Here is a 23663-nt window from a genome sequence, read left to right on the forward strand (position 1 = left end):
ATGGCATTTTTTACTCAGCTTCCAACTGTCCTAATTGATAAACTTGGAATTTATGAAAATAAAGTACAAATTTGTGTGTAAAAGTACTCACCACGGATTTGTGTTAAATACCATGGCTCCTTCAGGCTTTTTACGCAGTATTTAAAACAGTTATAAAAGCGTTCGCTTGCCTCCTAAGATAGTAAATACAGAGGGGCCAGAACTCAGAAGGAAGGATCAAGAACAGGCGACTGTCTCCAAGGTGCTCAGGCTCTGAGTGGACTTTTGATGGAATAAATGCTCCTATTCACAGCCTGTGTCGATGACTCACCCCACCTCTTCCCGGCATCCAGCTGGAGGGCCAGGGCCTTCACCACCATCCTCGCTGCCTTGCGGCCCCGGAGCAGAACCGCAGTCCACCCACCACAGCATTTGGTTCTGTCATTGCAACCGAGGCAGACTGGTAGCATCAGAAGACACGGTCCGTCTCCCCTGTTCTCTCCCAAAGGACACTGATTTTTCCCCATACTTCACACATTATGTAAATGAGTGGGTTAGTTACATTTGGGATAATGAATAACTAAAAATGTATTATCCCCTAGGGAAACAGCACATCCTCTACTCATTCAAACTTATCTCAACTTCCAAGAGGTAACGTGGTGATCTCTTCTCCCTGAATAAGGTCAAGGGCCCACATTTGTCTGCCCACATATTGATGATGTTCCAGATTTAGCTTCATCTTTCATTTCTCCAGTCAAAACTTCCTCATTGTTTGCCCTGGCCTGTGTGGCTCAGTGGATTGAGCACTGACCAAACAGAAAGGTCACCAGTTCAATTCCCAGTCAGGGCACATGCCTGGGTTGTGGGCCAGGTCCCGAGTTGGGGGTGTGCAGGAAGCAGCTGATTGGTGTACACATAGATGTTTCGCTCCCTCTCTTCCCTTCTCTCTCTAAAAATAAATAAATAAATAAATCTTTTTAAAATTTTCCTCATCTTTTTATATTTTCTTAATGACAGCTTTCCTGTGGCAGCCCGGATTTCGCTAATTTAATTCCTTTAGGAGTCATTTCCAGTTGTCTGTCTAGTTTAAGTCCAGGCAACATTCAAAATACTTCTCTTTCCTGGTGTGAAATGCACAGTAAGAGGAGGGTTTTCTGCACTCTGTGAAAGCTCACAGAACCTCAATCCACACGCTGGAAGAAAACGAGAATAATATTCTACCAGGGTTCTTCCTGCAGCCTCATAGCACAAGGTATTGGCCTTTCGAAGTCGAAGTCGGACTATAAAGAATCGGTGCTGTAGGGAAATAATAAGTATCCAATCTATTGCCCTCCCTCTACAACTAATTGAACCGGGGCCCAGAGAAGTCCGATAGCTTGCCCCAGGACTAAGAAGAAAACCCCATCTCTTTTACTTCTTCCTGTAGTTTGCCAGTTCACCCAGTCATTTATCCACATTTTCTCCTCAGGAGACATGATTTCCACTCTGCCCGAGTACTTACAGCGTGAACAGACTTAAGCGTTACTCCCACGAGGGAACAGGCCGTGCCACGCACGCCCGGTGAACAAGCCCGGCTGGAGAGCGAGCAGGTCAGGGCCCTAACTAGTCCATCCTGACCAGGAGATGACCGGAGGGAAACCGGCGTATGCGGCTCAGAGCCGCACGTCTCTCCCTCCAGCGAGGATCACTTTCAGAACGCCAAAGAGGTCACTGCTGCTCTGCGAGAGAGAAGGTGGAAATCACAGGCTGTCACAAACCACGACAATTGACACCGCGGAGAACGGACCATGAGATTATGCAAGCCACACAATTTCATTATAAAAGTATTAAATATTAGTAAGAATTCAAAAATTTGATAAAGCACACGAAAAGGTATTAAACCATATGAATGACCATGGAATTTCCTTCCACTTAATATTTTAGAAGGACTATAATTAAAGCACAAATTAGAACTGCTGCGAAAATGAGGACAGTGAAGCTGCACAGAACCACGCAGTCCGGCGCCAGGAGAGGCCGGCAGTGCACGGAGGAAGGAGAGACGCGAGCAGCACAGGCCACGCCCCTCCCCTTTCCCGGGGGCGGGAGAACGTCGGCCCACAGGTGAAACATGGTAATCGGCACAATGGGGAGTAGTTCTGACAAGCACTTTTTCTACCTTTCTTTCAAAAATGCAAAAAGAAAGGTAAAATCGCACATGCTCTCACCACGTATTTTAAAATTATGAAAGTAAGTAGAAACTGTCCCTTCCTCCAGCCCTTCAACCCACCCTCGTCCTGGCAGCCAGCTCAGGAACGCAGTTTGGGAACAGATGCTCCGCAGCTTGTTGCTCCACTCCCAGAGCCGCAGCTCTCGCACGTGCATGCACACATGCTGCACGCACGCATGCACACACACACCACACACACACAAACATGTGGTACCCGTGCATACCACGTGTGTGCACGTGCACTCACACACATGCACGTGTGGTGAGTGTACACACATCTACTTGCCACCCATGTATTCACACGTGCACTCACATGCACACACATATACACACATTCACACATACACATAACACACCCGTACACCTACATACCGTGTGTACGCATTCACATATACACACATATTCACACATACACAACACACCCATACACACATTCACACATGCACTCACATTCACACACATACACACATTCACACATACACAACACAGCCACACATCCACATACCATACACACACATTCACACATCACTCATATGCACACATACATACATATACACACAAAATAGAGGAAAATTTAGTTTTTATGAAAATAGACAAACATTCCACATATGAGTCAATTGGCTTTTCTTTGAATATATTTCAGAATCTAAAAACTAAACAGGAACAAATTAATTTTTTTTAAGTAACAGAAAAACATTCTTAAGTCATGGATCAATTACTTCATGAGAAAAGTCAAACCCAAAGATTCTTAGCTATATACTTCTAAACTATATGCCAATCTATTTAAATAAGAAAACAGATAGCTCACAGAGGGTTAGTAATACATACTTGTGAAGCCTCTTTAAATGCTCTGAGAAATAACTCGTGAATTTCCAGAAGCCGGGGTGGGAGGGCCAGTCACAGGCAGGGTCTGACTGGGGCGCGCACTGGCGGCCGGGCCGTCTGCCCCCCACACAGAAACACACACACAGAGGCAGCCGGACTGGGAGACAGGAATCGCGGTTTGGATTCCTCCCCCAAACACTTTTTTACAAAACTGGTTGTTAGATGACTGTTTTATTACTCTGAATCAATTTCTGCACAAAGTAAGAGACAGAAAGAACACTGATATCAAAACACTCACTGTGTATACATGGCATCAATCTTATTGATAACATTCTGAGAATCATCACAAAGGTTCTTAGCAGGTTTCTTAGAGTCCAGACACATGGATCTTATTCAAACGTACAGTATTTTAATAATTTGCTATATTGGCTTTGAGAAAATAATTTACCTATGTGAAATTTACTTTCATTTCCTCAAGAGTAGTTTGAGTAAATTTGCCAATTTGAGCTCTAGTCCAACCCAGTGGCTATGCAACTACAGGGGAAAAAGGAAAAAAAAAACCTATGTTTTTGGAAGCAAACAATTCTCTCTTTGATTTTATGTATTCTCACTGAATAAATTTCATTATGAGATGAAAGGCATTACCATAAATATCACAGATATCAAAAGCATATGATCACTCTTCTATTTATCAAACCATATCAAAACTGTAAGCCTTTTCTTTCAAAACCCATTTCTAATGTAAAATACCCAAAGGCCTCTTGGGAGACTGACAGCAGAGCTTCTTACTGCAGCACGAAGGCTCTCCACGTTGCCCAAACCTGCGTGCTGGCTTCATCCCCCACAGCCCTTTCCTCGTGTTCCCTACAGTCCCGCCCAGGAGTAACCCACTCTTCTCCCCAAAGGCTTCACCCCCACCCCTCTTCAACAGCTTCACCCCCACCCCTCTTCAATTTTGTTGCCTCCACCTGGAATCCTTTGCTTCCCCACGTCTACAGTTTCCCACCTAACACTGTTCCTCATTCTGGGCTCGTCACAGTGTGCCCCGCCCGGCGCGTGCTTGCCTGCCCCTGATCACATGCAAGTAGTCCCCGCCTGACCTCTGCGTCCCCTTCAGTGCCCACACACTACCTTAGAAGTAGTAGAATCTCAATAAATATTTACTGAATTGAATAATCTGTTGTCTAATACCTCACTGCCAAAAAATCTATCTGTATTCCATGAATAAAAATGGTACAAGACTAAGGCAGAATGTTACTGCAGCCAAGTTGTATCTTGAACATTTCACTTCAGTTTATTAGCTTTTTAAATTATTAATAACAAAATGTCATTAAATATATATGTGCATACATATATAATGCCTTCTACAGTGCTTGAATCACTGTCCTTATATTATTCTTATGCCATCTCTGAAAGGTCAGAAACATTTATTTTATATATGGGAAACCAAGGACCAACCAGCAAGTACGTGATAGCAACTTGGAGACCAGAACTGTTTATGCGCTAGTGAAGGCATGAAAAGTGGAAAATAGAAACCTTTTTCTCAAGCAGCTTGTCATTTACTTGCAGAGAAAAGATAACATGAGACAAGAAGAGCATATGTGCTTAAAGTATTTCTATGGTTTCTGTCTTAAAATAGCTTGCACTGGCTCCCAGCAATGGTAGCTTTAGCCTCCTCGGTCGATGGCCACGGCAAACACGGCTCCCCTGAGGGCCAGCTGCGAGGGCCAGGTACTAAGAATGACGGGCAGTGTCTCCCCCAGCACTGTGCATGGCACACTCTGCAAGTGCTGTGGGAATTCCAAGGACAATGTACCAGGGCAGTCACAGAAGGCCATAAAAAGAAAGGATGACTCAAGCTGGCAGTTGAAAGAAACACAAAATTTGAAACAGTGACCAGGAAAAATAGGAAGGAGAATGCAGAAGCAAGGCATGGAGGCAGCCACAAGCAGGGGGCACAACCAGCGAGATGACACAAAACCCAGCTGCCAGTCAAGTCCAGGACCCAGACCACAGCCGTCTGGTCCTGAGATCCAGCCAGACACCATTCTCTGCTCACAACTGGGAGGCTTTGGTTTTGCCCTCTTTGATTGCCCCTTCAGCCATTTCCCCAGATAAACTAGTTTGGTCTACAGGAAGAATGCATATGTACCAGTATCTTTTTAAAGCTTAATCCCAGTTTACTTTATTAAAAATATGTGAAATTCAGAAAAGTAAAAAGAAAAAAATTAACACTTGTCTCTATTATAGTCCAACCACATTTCCTTCAACATTTATTCAACAATTATAGCATTTCCTAGGGCCTGCCATGCACCAGACACTTTCCTAGGCTTTTTGGATACATCAGTGGGTAAACTAGACCAAAAAAAATTTCTGCTCTTCTACAACTTATATTTCATCCGTGGAAAAAGACAATAAGCAATAATGAGCAAGGAAACTATATGTATTTGTTACAAAGTAGTAACTATGAGTGGTAAGGAGCAGAGCAGGGTGAGGCCACTGGAAGTGCACGGGGGAAGGGGTGTGGGGGGTAGGGGTGGGAATGGCTGCGATTCCAACTGGGCAGTCCAGGTGGGCTTGACTGACAATGTAGCATTACCAAATTGAGATCTTACTGCTTTATAGGCTCCCCCCACCACTTATTAGATGGTGTTCCCCATGCCATTAAATGTTCTTTTGCAATGTGATTTTTAATGACTGCAGAGAACTCCATCTCATGAAGGTACCATAATTAATTTCATCCTTCTGGTCTATGGGTCAATTAGACTCTCTCCCTTTTTTTAGCTATGATATACGCTGCTTCTATTTTCTCCAAAGAAACACAACGAAGTGAAATTACATAGAACTGGGTACAAACAAGGTCGAGGCTCACGGCATGTACTTTAACAGCACAGGACAGCAATATCTTAAAGCATGTAAAGCTCAGACTCTTCTTGCTCTCTTCCTGTCAAGGTTCCTGCCACCCACACCTGGACCGTTTTTTCATTAGTATCCCAGAAATGCTCTGGCTTCCCCATCTCTCCACCATCAGCAACTCCGTGTATCAGAGAGGATCTCCTCCCTAGATGCCTACCTAGTATAGTGTCTGATATAGATAGAGCAGAGCACACAGTATCTACTTGACTGATAAATGAACAAAACAATGAATGAGTACTCAAAAGACACTCTGGCTTTCATACAGCTGGGAGACACTTAGAAATATTCCCTCCCCCTAAGGCTTCCTTCCACCAAGAGAAGTGAGTCACGCCTCAGACACAGTCAGCATCTTCCCAACAGGACTCCTGTAACAATGTCTTCAGGATGCTGGAAACTGCCACAGGACCTGGACAGCTGAAGAATACTATTAACTATCTAAATAAAATGCTGAACAGCACCCACAGACTATGCAGAAAACACTTCTACTATTTCCCCCTTTCTAGTTACTTAAAGATGGCAATTACATAATTTCTTACTCCTCAAAACACAAATGAGAAGTCTATCTTCTAATAGTTCATAAACCACAATTCATCCTAAATTCCAACCATGGCATTATTAGACTGCTACTCTCATAAAAATAGAAATAAGACACTTATACTGTCACATAAAGAAGGAAAAAAAGCCTTAAATAACATGCATAAACTTGACAAACAAGAAAATACTGCACTGGGAAAAGCAAAGAAAGAACAGGACATGTCAGTTATTTACCACTTAAGCTGGTGCATCATGCGATCACTCTATTGAGCAATAACAGTCTCATTGTTGCGGCAGTGGGAACTGAGTTGTCAGCACTGTATTTCACTGTTAGAATAACATCTTCAAAATCCTCCTTCTGAAAGCCCACTTTCAGAAGTTGAAAGTGAATCTAGAAAGCCATCTCAAAATATTCCCTAATTTATAAAGTAGCCTTAGAAAGAACAAGAGGCAAATGTCCTCTTAATACTCACCAGCAGTGAGAACACACACCGTGGAGTGACCACTGTCCTTTCTGTGAATAACCCACGTGGCCACTCATTCGCCGCACTAAAAGGGGCCTTAGATGCAAGAACGAATGTGAGATGGATTTCAGAGTCTTTGATGGGTTCTGAGTTTAAGTATTTGAGCTACACAATTACCGTATCTTCACAACCAATCTGGCTGTGCTTCACAGATGCTGAAAATAGAGAGGGTGAGGATGCTAACCTCAGCAAACTATGTGAAGAAGTTGAGTTTAGGTGAGAGGTACAGGCAAGAGATAGGAATCTGGGTGTTGCCAATAAGACATTTCAAATCATAGAACTATCTTACTGGTGAATGCCTATGATAATCATCCTCCCTCTGACTGCAACTGGAAAATCTGGGAAAACGACAAAAAGCTGAGAACCATGAAAAGGAAACAAAAGCAGGCAGACTGTGCCTACAGTAGTTAAAACAGTATGTACCAGCATAAGGACAGATACATGAATAAATGGAATAAAATAAAGAGCTCAGGAACACACCCTCACATATACAGTCGAGTGATTTTTGACAAGAGTGCCAAGACCGTTCAACGGCGTGGGGAAAGGGCAGTCTTCTCAACAGATGGTGTGGGGAAAACGGGATGGTCACGTGCAGGAGGATGAAGTTGCACTCTTACCTAACACCCTGCACAAAAATTAACTCAAAAATGTATCAAAGACCTAAAACTATAAAATTCTTAGAAAACATAGGACAAAGCTTTGTGATCTTGGGTATGGCAATGACTTCTCAGATAGGATACCAAAGGTACAGGCAACAAAAGAAATATAGAGAAACTGGACTTCATGAACAATGAACACTTGGTGCACCAAAGGCCGATGTCAACAGCGGTAGAAGGCACCCACAGAAGAGGAGGGAATATTTGCAAATCATATACCTGATCAGGAATTAGTATCTAGAATATACAGAAAACTCCTAAAACTCAACAATAACAACAGCAATGAAAACCTGGTCCAAAAATGGGCTAAAAACTTGAATAGATACTTCTCGAGGCTAGACGTACAACGGCAAATAAGCTCATGAAAAGATGCTCAACATCACGGATCATTAGGGAAATACAAATCAAAACTATAATGAGATACCACCTCACATCTGTTAGGATGGCTGCTATCAAAAAAAAAACCCAGAAAATAACAAATGTTGGTGAGGATGTGGAGAAATTGAAACCCTTGTACACTGTTAGTGGAACATAAAAAGGTGTGTCTGGAAAATAGTGTGTTGGTTTCTCAGAAAACTAAAATACAATCGAATTCCCACATGATCCAGCATTTCCATTTATGAACATAAACATAAAAGAACTGAAATCAGGGTCTCGAGGAGGTATTTGTACGCCTGTGTTCATAGCAGCATTATCCTCAGTGCCTAAAATGCAGAAGCAACCCAAGTGTCCATAGATAGCGGAACAGATCAACAAAATGTGGTATATACATGTGATGAAATATTATTTAGCCTAAAAAAGGAAGTCTATTCTGATATATAGGAGAGCATGAATGAACCTTGAAAACATTACCCTAAGCAAAATAAGCCAGTCACTAAAAAAGACAGCTACTGTATGATTTCACTTATATGAGACACTTGGAGTGGTTAAAACCACAGAGGCAGAAAGTAGAGCGGGGGTTTCCAGGGACTGGGGGAAATGAGGAGTCATCGTCTAATGGGTACAGAGTTCCAGTTTTGTCAGATAAAGAGATTTCGATTTTGCAAGATGAAAAGAGCGATGGAGATGGATGGTGGTGATGGCCCCACAGCATTACTAATGCATGTAGTACTACTGAATTATATACTTAAAATAGTTAAGATGGTAAATTTTACGTTATGTATATTTTATGACAATAAAACATGGGGGGAAAGTAGAGTGTAGAAAGGAGGCAAAAGTTGGAAAAGTGACCTGCAAATGGTTAATTCTCCTCTCCCTCTCCCTCGCTCACTCCCTCTCTTGGCTTCTCTCCAGGGGTAGGCCGCCACTCACAGAACTGCACAGTCAGACATATCTCTGGAAGAAAACCCATTTCTCTCTCTCTCCTGTGAATCAAAAAGTGTGAGTGAACCACGGAGAAGAGAAAGCTAGAGAAGGGGATCCTCTACTTCTGTCTGTGAACCCAGCCAAGTCTCAAGTTCACCCCTGGGTTGCACGTGTCAGGACAGACCTAGAACAGAAAGCAGAGCCTTTGGAAAACTCCACTGTGTTAACACCTCCACTCAGAGAGGGTGAGACAGAGCGGGATCTATCCTGAGCCATGTGGACTGCTAAAACATAAAACACCAATATTCTCCAGGATTACAAAAGGACCCAGAGTTTACACAACATAACATTCAGGACTATGCAAAATTACTCAATGTGGAAAGAACCAGGGAAATGTGAACAGCTCTCAAGGGAAAAGATAATCAATAGATGCCAACTCAACATGACTAAGATGACAGAATGTTCAAGCGAAGGCTTTAAAGCAGCTATTATAGTTACGTTCCGTGAGGTAAGTACTCTTAAAATCGATGGAAAACTGGGTGCTCCCAGCAGGGAAACAAACTATAAATAAGCACCAAATGGAAATTATAGAACTGAAAACTAGAATACCTATAATCAAAAACTCATGGGGCCCTTGCAAAAGCAGAATGGAGATGAAAGAGGAAAACTCAGTAAACTTGAATCAATAGACATTACCACATAGGAAGAAAAGAAAGAAGAATATAAGAGAGTCATATAAAACACACCGCCTCGGGAAACTGGAACAATCTTAAAGATCTAATAGACATCGTTGTTGTATAAAAAGGAGCAAATACTGAAATTAAGACCAAAAATATCTGGAGAAATAAAGTCATGAAACTAGACAAGAACATCTGTCGAGTGAGTGAAGAGAGAAAAGAAGAGAGTCGACGGCTGAGCCTGGGGTGTCCAGTGCGAGATGCTGGCAAGAGGAAGAGAAACCACCAACAGCGACAGGAATAAAGAGAAAGAACAAGAACTGAGAAGCTGGGTCCTGGAGTCAGGGAAGAAAATCAAGAAGAGGAGAGGATTCTGTCAAATGCTGCTGAGGAACCAAGTATGAAAAAGGATTGAGAACCAACCATTGGATTTGACGATGGTAAAAGTTATTGGTGATCTTGGTGAGAACTGTTTGGCAAAGGGGCGGGAATGAAAGCCAAACTAATTAAGAAGGAAGGAAGGAATGGAGGGAGGGAGGAGTGTAGATGTTCTTTTGAAAGGTTTACAGTAAAGGGGAGGAGAAAGGAGTGGTAGCTACAGCCTGGGGAGTTCAAGAGCACATTTTTTAAGACAGAAGGTGTTGCTGGACACTGATATTACTGACCCAGGAAAGAGGAAAAGTCAATGATGCAGGAAGAAAAAGATGAACTTTAAAGGCCACCCTTGAGTGGTGAGAGGAGACAGAATCCAGAGCAAGAAGCAGCACAGACCGTGGACAGGGCCTGGCTGAATACAATGGTTTAGCAGGGCAAAAACCAGAGTCCAGAAGTATCGATGGGACGTAGTTTCTGCACTGAAAGGATATAGTCACCGTCTTCAACGTGTTTTCACTTCATCAGTGAAACAAAAGGCAAACTCACCAGATGATAGTAAGGAAGGACTAGGAGATGTTGGAGACTCGAGGAGAGAAGGTGTGAGAAGTCATCCTGAAGCGTGAGAATATGTGGATGGGGAACGTGCTGTGCAGAATTCAGCGTGGAAGCAGGGAGGATTCCTCTGTGGGAAATGTTACGGTACAGATGACTGGAATTTTCAAGCTGTCTGAAAAACATCACACCCCACTAAATGCTGCTCGGCTACAATAAAAACACATTGCCCAAGTCATTTGCTCTGGGACTAGTCCCAAATGTTAGACAATCACTTTAACCTAAAAACCCAGCAATCAGGGGCAAAGGGATGGGCAGGAGGTAGAAAAAGGTCTCTATATATTTGCTTTGGGGCCTGAGATCAGATGGTGAGAATCAGTGTGAAATAGTGAAACCTAGCCAACAGAAGAAGGTCAGAAAAGGGATAGGGAAACTCCAGACTGGCACTGGTTATTCATCAGATAACCAGTGATATGCAAAAACCATTCTAGGAGAAGCCACAGAAAAGGGCAGCTCAACTTTAGGAGTCTTGTCTTAGGTCGTCCTCATAGCAGAGCAATCACTAATGATGTTCAACATGTGTGCAAATCAGGCACCCAACAGAGAAGGTAAATAAGCTTAAGGAATATTCCTGGGTCCCCAGCTTATTAAGAAAACAAGATCCAAGACTAAAGGCGCACATGGAAAGGTCAAGGAAAAAAGCCATGACTGAAAGGACTTCAAGGTAGCTGAGAGGAATAAAAAGGAATTCCTGGAATGTAATGAATCAAAAATCTTAAAAACATTTTTTAAAGGAGAAATTCTATACCTCTTGATCCATGAAAGAGAGCTCTTCAGAATATGAAGATATTATATATTATAGATGGCCAACAGCCTCATGGATGTTATGCAATCAGTACCACAGAAAATAAATTTCATCCAGTCCTGAAAAAACGGTAGTTGTTATTGTAGGTACCAGAACTCTGAAAGATTAAGGCAGTTCAAGACTGCTGCAAAGCCGTAAAAACATTTCCAACAACGCACTCCACGTACAAACCAATCTCACCTTAAAATAGGGAGGAGGACACTGTTTGAGAATGTTGATCGAATGGCCCCGTGGCCATCTTTAAACTCTAAAAAGCTACGATTCTTGCTTCTTCTCTTCAAACATGGTCTCACTCTAGCATGACCATGTGCATGAAATCTAACGAGCTCTAGGGGGACTGAGGTTCCTGTGCACACAGGTGGGCTCCGGCAGCACCCGCTGTGGTCCCAGGCCATCACAGGCCCCTGCACACCCTCCCTGAGCTCCCTGCCTCCAAACAGACTCTGGGTCCAGATCTTCTGATAAGCAAAAGGCACGCTTATATCCTGATAGGAACAGAAGACAGCAGCAGGGTGGGATCAGTGCCTGGCTCCAGACAGAGCTTTGTGTTTCCTTTTATATAAATCACCCCGCATTGCCTGAAAGCAGCTTCCTCACCCACTGAAACAAGGGAGATGGACAAAAATCGTTGACACTTCAGAAATGGAAGGGGCCCCACACAGCAGTTTAGGCTTAATTAAATTCATTTACTGATGTACACAGAACACTTTTCACATCCAAACTTCTAAAAATAACAGCCACACTGACAAGCACGTTTTGTTCTGAAAGTTCATTTGCAAATCAGTTATGTGAAACCTGGAAGGTACTTCTCCATAGAAATAATGTTATTAGGGATACTTGCGTTTCCATGTCAGCCCACAAAACCTTATTTAATTTGTAAAACACCTGAACACGGCACAATGACAATGATATCCCAGCCAACTAGGATGCAAGAGAAGCATGTCTCCCCTCCCTATAAAGCCCCCGCTACCCCTGCCAAGCCACCACCATCAGGAGGAAAGAGATTCTCAGACAAAAAGAAAGAAGTGAGAATGAGAACAGAAATGAAGTGGAAAGACAGATATCGGGTGGCGGTGGGGAGCTGAGGCAAAGAATGAGGACCAGCCCAGCAGACCTGTAAGAGCAGAGCAAGCAGAGGGGAGCAGAGAGAGATGCCATTTGCTCCCCCGCCCCCCCCCCGTCCCCCACCCCACTAGCGGCTCCTTTCACCACAGCAGACCTGTTTCCCCGAACACCACAGCCACACTCTACAGAAACACTGGGCACTGGGAAGGAGAAGGGTCGGAGGCGGGGCAGGACACATCCACTGGGCATGGTGATTCTGTGCACGAATCACCCACAATCTAGAAGTTAAAAGGGCATTTCTAAGAACACAATTTGGCACTTCCTGTTGCCCCTGTGCCTGGGGTGCCCAATCGCACCCCTCACAGCACCTCACCTGCCCTGGATGGGTTTCAAGCTCCTGTCCACCCTGCCCACTCCTCCCATCTCTATCCCCCACCCAACCGATCTTAGGCTGGGCAAGAGACTCAGCCTGTGTGCTGGACACCATGCTTAGAGGTCCCTGCACACACCTCCTCCAGCCACACGTGCCCAGGGGCCAGGAGCTCACAGACCCCTGGGATGCACCTACCCAGACCACACCACAGGTCCGTGGGGCCTGTTCCAGCACCTGCCTGGTTCAGCCTCTCAAAGGTGGAACACACCTCCAGTTTGTACAAGGGAGACTGTTTGCAGAGGGTGCGGCCAAACGTGGGACCTGGGGCCAGGGATGCCTATTCGTACCACAGGGAGATTCTAGACAAGAACCTGAGGAGTCTGGGGATTTGACTCTGGCCATCAAGGATGACAGGAAGGTGTATTTATTAAGACAGGAGGATAGAACTGGGTTTATGCAAAGGTTGACTTACAACTTTGAAATACTTATTTAGTTTTGGGGGGTATTATGCTAAGTGAAATAAGCCAGGCAGAGAAGGACAAATACCGTATGATTTTACTATATGTGGGATCTAAAGAACACAATAAACAAAACAGACAAAATAGAAACAGACTCACAGGTGCAGAAAACAGACGGATGGTCTACAGAGGGGAGGAGGGCTGGGGGATGGGTGGGAAGGGTGAAGGCACTGAGAGGCACTAACTGGTAGTCAGAGGGTAGTCATGGGGCCGAGTGGGCACTTGAAATAGCCACTACGCTGTACCTCTGAAACTAATACAGAATAATACTGAATGTAAACTGTAATTGAAACAAAGTTTTTAATGAAGTATTTATTTAGAAACATGGTGTGGAAGCCTCCATGTATGTTCCCGCCCCAGGCCCAGCACCTGTTAGGGGCGGGATGTCTTTCCTCTGCCTGCGTTTGGCCACCGGGCCATGTGCGGGGAGGTCTGCACAGCAAGTCTGCTAATGAGCTGGCAAGCTAACTTCCCTTCCTAGGCCTCTTCTTAATTAGAAATAAAATGGCTCCCAGCATTCCCCAAACAGAAGGTTCCCCAGATTTCTACGCCCCCCCCCTTCCCCACTGGGGACACTTCCCTTTGCCACACACCACACCCGTAAGGTTGAAGGTGACCCCAGTCGACCCCAGTCACTGCCACACCCCTGGGACTTGCAGCCTCCCCCCTGCTGGTTCTCCTGCAGAACAGCACTCAGCAACCACACAGGGGTGTAAAGCCCACAGATTATGGTGTTTCCGGGTGAAACAATGTTCAAGAAAAATCCACCTAAACCACAAGTAAGTCACAGATGATACAGGTCTCAGGTTGCTCACCTCCATGCGAGCTGGGGCCGTGACACAGCACAGCCTGAGCGAAGCTGCTGATCTGGGACAGGCCTGCCTGCCCACGCCGGAGGCCTGGGCGCAAGCAGCCTGTCCGACAGGCACAGAGAAGGAGTAACACAGCCCCTTGGGGCGTCTGAAGGCAGGATGCTGCAGCGGGAGCCCCACCAGTATGGACACCCAGCAACACTCAAATGTTTAGGAAATCCCTAAAATCTGTGCTCATTGCCACCTGGATCCGTGCACTGCAGCCCTTTATTCAGTGAGGAGCAGGTGGGCGGAGTTCGTCCGGAGCACAGCATCCCATTAAACAACCCTGGGGGAACGGACATGCTGGGAGAGACAGGACGGATGGAGAAACTAACAAACAGCCGTATTCTGCCGCAGGACCGAAACCGAGCCCACGTCAGCTCAGGATGTGTGACTGGACTGTGCTGCAGTTCACTCTGTGCCCTGCGATCCACACTTGGTCGGGCCTGCAGTGACTTGTGATACATTCTGCCCGCTCTGTGCATCCCGACCTTGACCCTACTTTGGTTGATCACAGTCATTCCAACCGGTAATCCTGGCGATCAGGTCACAAAGATGAGGTCCACGTGCCCTGGCCGCCTCCCACAGCCGAGGGGCCTGTCATTTTAGCATTTAGCATTTAGCATTTAGATCAGAGCCCACTTCAAAAATGGGTTTCAGAAAGTAGAAACAAGATAAAAAGGCCTGACAATTAAAAAACCATTAGAATTACTAAGAATTTGGTAGTATGTCAAATTCTTTTTTTTAAGGCCCGTATACATACCAACAGCATCCAGTCAGAAAAGAGTCTAGGGGAGGATGTAAGATCCCTTTTACATGAAAAATAAAAGCAACTACCTAGAACAGAACATGAAAAAAATTGCAAACAAATAGTATTGAAGCAACTGGTTAAGATTTGGGGGGAAATACTAATAATAAATAAGATCTAACAAAGACAAGACATGGAACCATAAAACTGTGAGAAGGAAATGCCAGCAAATATTTATAGCATCTTGAAACAAGACAAGAATTCCGTGTCACTCCTGCGTGGGGACGCTCAGCAGCCCCCATGAGCTCTCCTCCCCTTGCCACAGCCCTGGGGCCCCGGCCTCCCTGGCGCCCTGTCTCCTGTTCAGCCTGGGAAGACAATGAGGCTCCGGCAGCAAGGCCCCTTCCTGACACCAGCCCTGGGAGGGCAGAGTGCCCTGGGCAGGAGGAAAGGCCAGGTTCCCATCAGGAAGCCTTACCAGGTTAGCTTTTCTGGTCAGCTGCCGGAGGGGAGCTCACAAGGAAAAAGGGGGCTTGACTCTCTAAAGCATCAGTGACTTCTTGTGATTGCTTTTCTCATTGTAAACAGGCACGTTTGTATCTAATTCTGTAACTCGAAATGGTATGTTTTTTTCTTAAAAAGAAAACCAAAATTGCCTAAGCATCAGGCCCCACAAAACCGGGGCCCATCCGGCTCATGCACTCCCGCTGCGGCCCAGCACACGAGAGTGTTCCTCGATCCTCGCAGCACGGGCCAGCTGCGGCCCGAGCAAGCTTTGGAGACGGTGCTCAGTAAGCACTCATCTCACAACCACACATCTGTAATGGACATATACATTATAATGTACACTGTACACATACATTATAGTGTACATGTTTTAAAGGTACACATACATTTATGTAAAAGCACAACCTTTGAAATTAGATAGGCCCCTTTAAGCCAAAGTTCCCTTTTCTACAAAATAAGGATTATAATATCTTGCAAATTGGGAAGCACTTGATGAGATTAGGTTTGAAAAATGCTAAGAACTATACCTAGTACACGGTAGTAAAAATTTAAACAGAAAGAAGGTCTGGAAAATGTATGTTTAAAGTGGTTATTTCCAGGTGGCAAGATGAGACTTTTTCTTTTTTTTAATATATTTTATTGATTATGCTATTACAGTTGTCCCATTTCCCCCCTTCACTCCCCTCCACCCTGTACACCCTCTCCCACCCACATTTTCCCCCCTTTAGTCATGTCCATGTGTCATACTTATAAATTCTTTAGCTTCTACATTTCCCATACTATTCTTACCCTCCCCCTATCTATTTTCAACTTACATTCTATGCTACTTATTTTCTGTACCTTTTCCCCCTCTCTCCTCCTCCCACCCCCCTGCTGCTAACCCTCCATGTGATCTCCATTTCTGTGGTTCTGTTCCTATTCTAGTTGTTTGCTTAGTTTCTTTTGGTTTTGCTTTAGGTGTGGTTGTTAATAATTGTGAGTTTGCTGTCCTTTTACCATACATGTTTTTTCTTTATCTTCTTTTCTTAGATAAGTCCCTTTAACATTTCATAAAATAAGGGCTTGGTGATGATGAACTCCCTTAACTTGACCTTATCTGAGAAGCACTTTATCTGCCCTTCCATTCTAAATGAGAGCTTTGCTGGATAGAGCAATCTGGGATGTAGGTCCTTGCCTTTCATGACTTGGAATATTTCTTTCCAGCCCCTTTTTGCCTATAAGGTCTTTTTTGAGAAATCAGCTGACAGTCTGATGGGAACTCCTTTGTAGGTGACTGTCCCCTTATCTCTTGCTGCTTCTAGGATTCTCTCCTTCGTTTTTACCTTGGCTAATGTAATTATGATGTGCCTTGGTGTGTTTCTTCTTGGGTCCAATTTCTTTGGGGCTCTCTGAGCTTCCTGGATTTCTTGGAAGTCTATTTCCTTTGCCAGAGTGGGGAAGTTCTCCTTTATTATTTGTTCAAATACGTGCTCAATCTGTTGCTTTTCCTCTTCCCCTTCTGGTACCCCTATAATTCGGATGTTGGAACGTTTAAAGATGTCCTGGAGGTTCCTAAGCTTCTCCTCATTTTTTTGAATTCTTATTTCTTCATTCTTTCCTGCTTGGTTGTTTTTTTCATCCTTCTAGTCCACTCTATTGTTTTGAGTCCCAGTTTCCTTCCCTTCACTATTGGTTCTCCATGCATCTTCCTTCATCTCTTTTATGGTAACCTGCATTTTTTCATGTAATTTGCGCCCAAAACAACCAATTCCATGAGCTTCCTGATCACCAGTGTTTTGAACTGTGCATCTGATAGATTGGCTATTTCTTGGTCGCTCAAAAGGATGAGTCCTGGGGGACTGAGTTGTTCTTCTGTTGGAGACATGTCTCTCTCTCTCTCCTTTTTTTTTTCGGTCTGGTCGCTCTTGTTACGGTGAGGGGCGGAGCCTTAGGTGTTCACCTGGGCTGGGCACCCCAGTCGCTAGACTGTGATGCTACACGTGGGGGCGGGGGCGGGGGCGGGAGGGACCATGGTGGTAGGTCCGTTCTCTTGGGATCTCAGTCCCTTCCCTGGGATCCTGGGCTGCATGCTCTGCCCTGGTCCACAATGCCGCCTCACTGGGTCCGCCAGCCGCCGCTTACGTACTCAGGGTCCACCGCTGCGTCCCGGAAGCCTTGCGCACTCCCGGTTGCCTTAAGCGCCCAGTTCTCCCAGATCTCCCCACTCCACGACCCATGCCCGCTCCTCCTCTCAGCCCCTCCTACCAGTCTGGATGAACGGGTCTACTTCAACTTCTTGGCTGTCTGACTTCCATTCAGATAAATTCTCTATCAGTTCTGGGTGTTATTCTAGCTCTAAATTGTTGTTGTTCTAATCTTGGTTGTGCATGGAGGTACAGTGCATCCACTTATGCCTCCATCTTGCCGGAAGTCGAGACTTTTTCTTTATTTTCTTTTGTTTATTTGTATTTTCTAATTTTCCTTTACTTTTTTGTTTATTGTATTTCCTAATCTATCTGCAATAAGCATATTATTTGAGAAAAAAGGGGGAAAAGTAATTTGGGGATGATCCTAATTAGTATGAACTAGTTCTTAGTGTCAAATAGCTCTATAAAAAGAGCACTTCAATGTAAACTGCCCAGACTTGGGAGCTGACCCATCAGGCTGTCCCGTGGGGACTGAAGGAGCTGCCGATGGGTTGGGACTAGAGCCCTTGACCATCACTGTTGCAGAGCCCAGTGTTGTCTCAAGTGGAGAAGAGAGAGAGAGAAGGTGTTCAGCCTACCAGCCCCTCACCTGCCCAGGCAATGGGACCTAACACGAACCACACACCCCTGGGGAACTTAGAATAAGACTGTTTGTGGTGATGACACCAGCTGGTAACTCTTCTTACTCAAATGTTCCTCATCCGCAATTCTCAGTAGCTGAGATTTCTCAGTCTGATAGGTGTGATCTTTCAATGAAGGATGTTTCGTGACAAGGCTCTGATGTATCCGAGAGATATGTCACGACTCAAGCCCTATTTCTGCCAGTTAACAGCTCTACAACCCAATCACTCAGCTCCACTGAAGCTGTTGGATCACCCATACTACTCGGATAGTAGTATCTACCTGTATGCAGACATCAAAAGGATCAGGTGCATACATGCTCAAGCAAAGTGTCCCACAAAGGTAGAGACCACAGTGATGACACCGGTTAGCCATGCACAACAAAGGCAAGAGGACCCCAGTTCTCCTCCTCAGGTAAACCTACCTGGACTAACGGAGGATGGGACCATCAGCGCTGTTCCATGCTCCACCCAGGGCAGGAGAAGACCCACAAGAATGCCCCAGAAATGAAGGGCAAAAAAGAGAGTGTGAAACCAATGGCACCCTGGAGGCCACCCAGGGAAGGGGGTCTCCATGTCAGTTAGGGCTTGATAACAGGGCTAAATCTAACACTTGCCAATTTAAGAGAAAATATCAGACTAACAAAAGCTCACTCTTGCTTTATCCACAGGAGGGACCCACGGGGCATTGAGGCAGCCCAAGGGAATGCCGCCACCACGGCCATAGGCAGATCCACTCATCTTTCCTTTGTGAACTGCTTGCTCCAGGGCTGAGGTTCCTACCCTGACCGGTGGCTCAGTGGGTTGGGTGTTGTCCCCACAAAGTGAAAGGTCACCAGTTCAATTCCTGATCAGGGCACATGCCTGGGTTACAGGTTCGGTCCCCAGCTGGGATGTGTAGAATGTCTTCTCCCTCAGTTGATGTTTCTCTTCCTCTCTTTGTCCCTCCCTTCCCCCTCTATAAAAATAAATAAATAAAATCTAAATTTTTTTAAAAGCTTCAAAGTTCCAGGGGAAAGAGTGTCCAGTTGGCTATGCTGGGAGGCATGCCTGTGATCAGCCAGGGTGAATGCCTGCCTGTCACCAAGACCACACACAGATGGGGCGTCCCCAACATGGATGTGATGGCAAAAGCCCAAACAAACATGCACTCTTCTGAATGCTCGGTTCCCACGGAAACATGGGACACACGGAGCTCAGGATCCTCTGCAGACGGGGGCTGTTAACCACCTCCCCCTCACCCCTAGTTAGCACAGAAAGGACAAGCTGGCCTGGGTGAGGACACTGGGGACATGGCAATTGCAGAGAGGGACCGCATCAGGCCACAACACCCTAGGTAAACCACAGGGGTCACTGTGGTGGCGGGACTAGAGACAGGGCTGACGGTTGGTCACGTCTCTCCCTTCACTGACTCCATTTCCAACTTGGCTGCATAGGTCTACCTCTCATGCCTGACACAGAAATTCCTGCCAGGGACAAAATCTTATAGAACACAGAGGCACACACACTAGGAGATGCAAAGGCCAAAGCCAGGTTTTTCCAAAGCTCTCCGCTATTTAAGGGCCTCTGTTGGTGAAGAACTGCAGCGGTGTGCACAGTAGGACTGCACTTGTGACTTTCACTCCACCGTAAGGAAGCAGACATCCCAGGGGCCTCAGACCGCCCCTGAGCTCAGCACCAAACATTCCAGTATCAGCCTCTACCTGTGATCGCTTCAACCCACACTCTTCCTCTGCTGAGCAGAAACACTTAAGAAATAAATGCACAACTCACGTCTCACCCTTGGTCCCCATTAGAAGTGTTGGTTTGGAAAGGCTGTAGTTGATCTGAAAGAGGTGCCTTACTGAAAACCGTCACACATGTGCGCATTGCAACAATAATCTGGTGTCTTGTGCTGTACAGATGTGCAAGTTACTGGAAATGAAATTAACGAAAGCTGAAATTCTTTTTATCTAGCAGTTAATTAGCACAAATTATAAACTGGGTTGCATTACTCTCTACATGGTGTGTGCTTCGGACCATTACCACGCTAATAGGAGTGACTTTGGAAATGTCTTCGGCCAATTCTCATGTGTCAGAGAAAATCTGGCTTCTAAAGACACAGTTCCACCTATGGAGCACCCTTCTCCCACTGTTTACTCCAGTCGGTGGTGTTCGCTCCTTAGAGAAGAGAGAGAAAGACTACACATGGAGAGTACTGGTATTACTATGTCCATTACAACTGTAGATCATGAAGCAAAAAAACGCTGCAACTTTTCAGTTGCTGACATTTCCCTGCCAATTTCTTATAGAAGTCGAAAAATGGAAAACTGACTGAAGCAGACGCTCTCTGACCCTCAGAGAAAAAGTCAGATTCCTAATGAAATGTAAACATCCCCAGCGGCCTCCAGGAATACAAATCATCAGTTCCTGACATTAGCACAGGCTCTGCAGATCACAATTGTGACCATTTGGAAAGTGCTTGTACAAAAGTGATCCATCTCTCCTCACTCACAACATCCCTCTGAAGCAGGTGTTCACACTCCATTTTATAGATAAGCAGTTGACACCCTAAGAGAAAATGATGCTCTGACAGATACTGATTTGGTCCCTGGGGGCTTCTTGGAGCCCCCAAGCCATGGGCCTACCTATGGGTCGTTTTACTTCAATGAATAATTTGGGAAAATAGATAGTTTCTTGTTGAGGTTTGAGGTCAGAGTAAAAGAAGAACTCATTATGAATTCCAGTGAAGGTCACTGGGGGTGGCCACCGCATCCATCAGTGTGGGAGACTTTTATTTAAAATCTTTGTGGTCTCTTGTGAAACAAAATGACAGGCGAAGGGCCACACCCTGGAAGGGAAGGAGGGAGGCTAGCACAGGTGGTGAGCACCCCCCAAGCACCATGCTCTTCTACAGGTGGAATTCCTTTGTTCTGCAGCACATTTTTAATGGGCCCATCATGTACAAAACTGGGCCATGCTCCCTGCACTTAAGAAAATCTAGGCGAAAAATTAAATCACACAGGTGAATGGGGAAAACACCGCCTTGCATTTTGTATTGGCTCCTTTACTTCACCCTATGAACTCTCCCATCCTTGAAGAAGAAGAAAAAAGAAAATGCTTGCTGGCTGGCTGGGTGCCACCCTCTTGTTACTGCCCTTTCGCTCTTCGAGCCTCCGCCAAGCGTTTTGAAAGCACGGTCCGTACCTGCAGTCCCCACCTCATCATCATCATCATCATTAAACCTTTCCTGGTGGCCCTGCAGCCTGACGCCCGCCCTGCCGCCTGATGCCTGCCCTGCCATCCCAACAGAACTGCCCTCACCAGGCTCGCGCATCCAGCCCACTGCTCTGCAGACCTCAGGGACACGGCTCCAATCAGCACACACCCAGCGGAGGGGGTGAGACAGACTCCAACGGGCCACGTGATTTATGGAGAGCCGCGCAGCCTCACCCTGTCAACAAGTGACCGAGCCTTTCACTTAGAAGCCACTGTTAAAGGTTCATCAGAGGCTCCTATCAGGGTGCGGCAGTTCTAAAGCAGGTCAAATTCTGTGGCAGTTCCCTCATCAGCATGCAGAGTCTGCAGTCCCTAGCCCTTCAGCACTGGCCCACCAACAGAGCCCAGCAGAAGTAATGCCATGAGACTTCCCAGGCTCTCATGAAGACCACATCACAGCTCGCCACTTGCTTCTCTTGGGACAATCACTCTTAGGGCCCAGCTGCCGCGGTCTGAGGCAGCACAGGCGCATCATGGGGTGTCTTACATGAAGAGGAACCAAGGCCCCCGGCCCCAGTTGAGCTCCCAGTCTACAGCTAGAGCCAACTCCCCAGCCATGGGAGTGGCCACGTGGGAAGAGGACTCTCTATCCCCTCCCCCCGCCCTCCCATCCCCCTGACCCTTCCATCCTTCTGCTGAGCCGCTCTGAGAACGTGCAGAACGTGCAAGCCTTCCCTGCAGAGCTCTGCCCAGACTTCCCATTTGTGGATTCAGTACATGACGGCTCCTGTTTCGAGCCACCGCGGGGAAGGTCTGCTGTGCAGCAGTAAACAACAGGTGTGCACGACTGTGGAAGACTCTGGCTTCTACGTAACAATTCTAGGAGGAATATGGTGAGAATTTCCTATTATTTTAAATCCATTAAAATACAAAACTATTCTTTAGAGTCCTACAGGTACAAATTTACCAGAGCCTGAAAACTGTGTTTCAAAAAAGGGTCACAAGTGGTTATTTTCTAATAGATTCCCTAATATTGGTTGGGTAACTAATATATGAGTACTTTTGGAACCAATTTGTAAACTAACAGAAAATACGATTTTACATCTTTTCTCTCCACGTGGCAGCATCAACCGCATCTATAGCCAAGTAACGCTGTTTTCACATTTCTGTTCTCCAGATTATCTATATTATTATGAATGCATCGATTGTTCTAACCTACTCCGGGGCCCAGAACACAGATCAGTCTACTTGGGGTCTGAACTCGCTATTTCTGCAAAGGAGATGTGATGGGAGCCACTGTGAGTGTGATCGAGAGAACTACTCAATAGCAAACGGCTCACATTTCTCCTAACTCAGGATCTGGCTACAGTTTACCACGATGAAAAAATAGAAACCATATGTAAAACAGCTTTTTCCTTTACAAGCAAAACCCACTTGTAATAACCGACATGAGATATTCAAATTTGCTTGATCAGAAGAGCGCTGTTTAAAAATACATGGCTGGAGTTCACATTTGCAGTGTGCAGATGAAAAAATAAAGACACTCTGGATTAATAATTAATATGCGACTGAAACCCAGAAGGGAAGGGGGTGGCGTGTTATGCATACTACCGCACCCTTTTTATCAGCCCTGGGTCTTCCTGCGGGCTGTCTGGTGCGACGGGGGACTCAGGAAAGGAGGCGAGGGTGCTGGCGCAGTGTCAGGGAGCAGGACTCGGGGGCCCACGACTCTGCAGCTGTCCCTGGGGAAGGCCGCACGTCCATCCACGTGGGAGGCCGATTTTATTTGACACATCCTTGGTTTACTGCGAAACAAAACGCAGGCAACAGGCCAGGCACTGGGGCAGAAGGGGAGGTCTGAGCATGGTGGCAAATGCCCCACAGTGCAGGGGGCGGGGCCCAGGTGCCCCACCAAACCCCCGGGGAGTCCTGGCACAGCGGCCAGCTGGTCCTGCGGAGGCTCCCTCCCTGAACGCCCAGAGTGGGGCTTCGCTGCCTCAGACAACACACTAGCCTCGGCCAGCACAAGCATTTGTGCCAAAAGGGGAAGATCCTCAAACCAATATAAACAAGACCCCATTAAAAAAAAAAAGGAACCCACCAATTTACTTTCGCCAGAGAATAAAATTTAAGAAAGAAATTTGTAAAACCAAACACAAATTCCGCAGGTTCTGGCCCAC

The 23663-nt window shown here is 45.8% G+C and overlaps 1 protein-coding gene across 4 annotated transcripts in view; it reads right to left on the minus strand.

Annotated features, from left to right (window-relative positions):
• Window positions 1–23663, minus strand: part of CSGALNACT1 (chondroitin sulfate N-acetylgalactosaminyltransferase 1) — a 314893-nt gene that overhangs the window by 227949 nt on the left and 63281 nt on the right. Inside the window, exon 2 of one of the 4 annotated variants that reach the window (XM_045821600.1) lies at window positions 1481–1697. The exons of the other annotated variants lie outside the window; for them this stretch is intronic. The gene's annotated coding sequence lies outside the window, so the exon portion shown is untranslated. The remainder of the gene's footprint in view (window positions 1–1480; window positions 1698–23663) is intronic. 4 annotated transcript variants of the gene reach the window in all.

Source organism: Phyllostomus hastatus, unplaced genomic scaffold (genome assembly GCF_019186645.2).
Source record: "Phyllostomus hastatus isolate PE091 unplaced genomic scaffold, TTU_PhHast_1.1 phas_scaffold_46, whole genome shotgun sequence".
In the NCBI taxonomy this organism is placed as follows: Eukaryota; Metazoa; Chordata; class Mammalia; order Chiroptera; family Phyllostomidae; genus Phyllostomus; species Phyllostomus hastatus.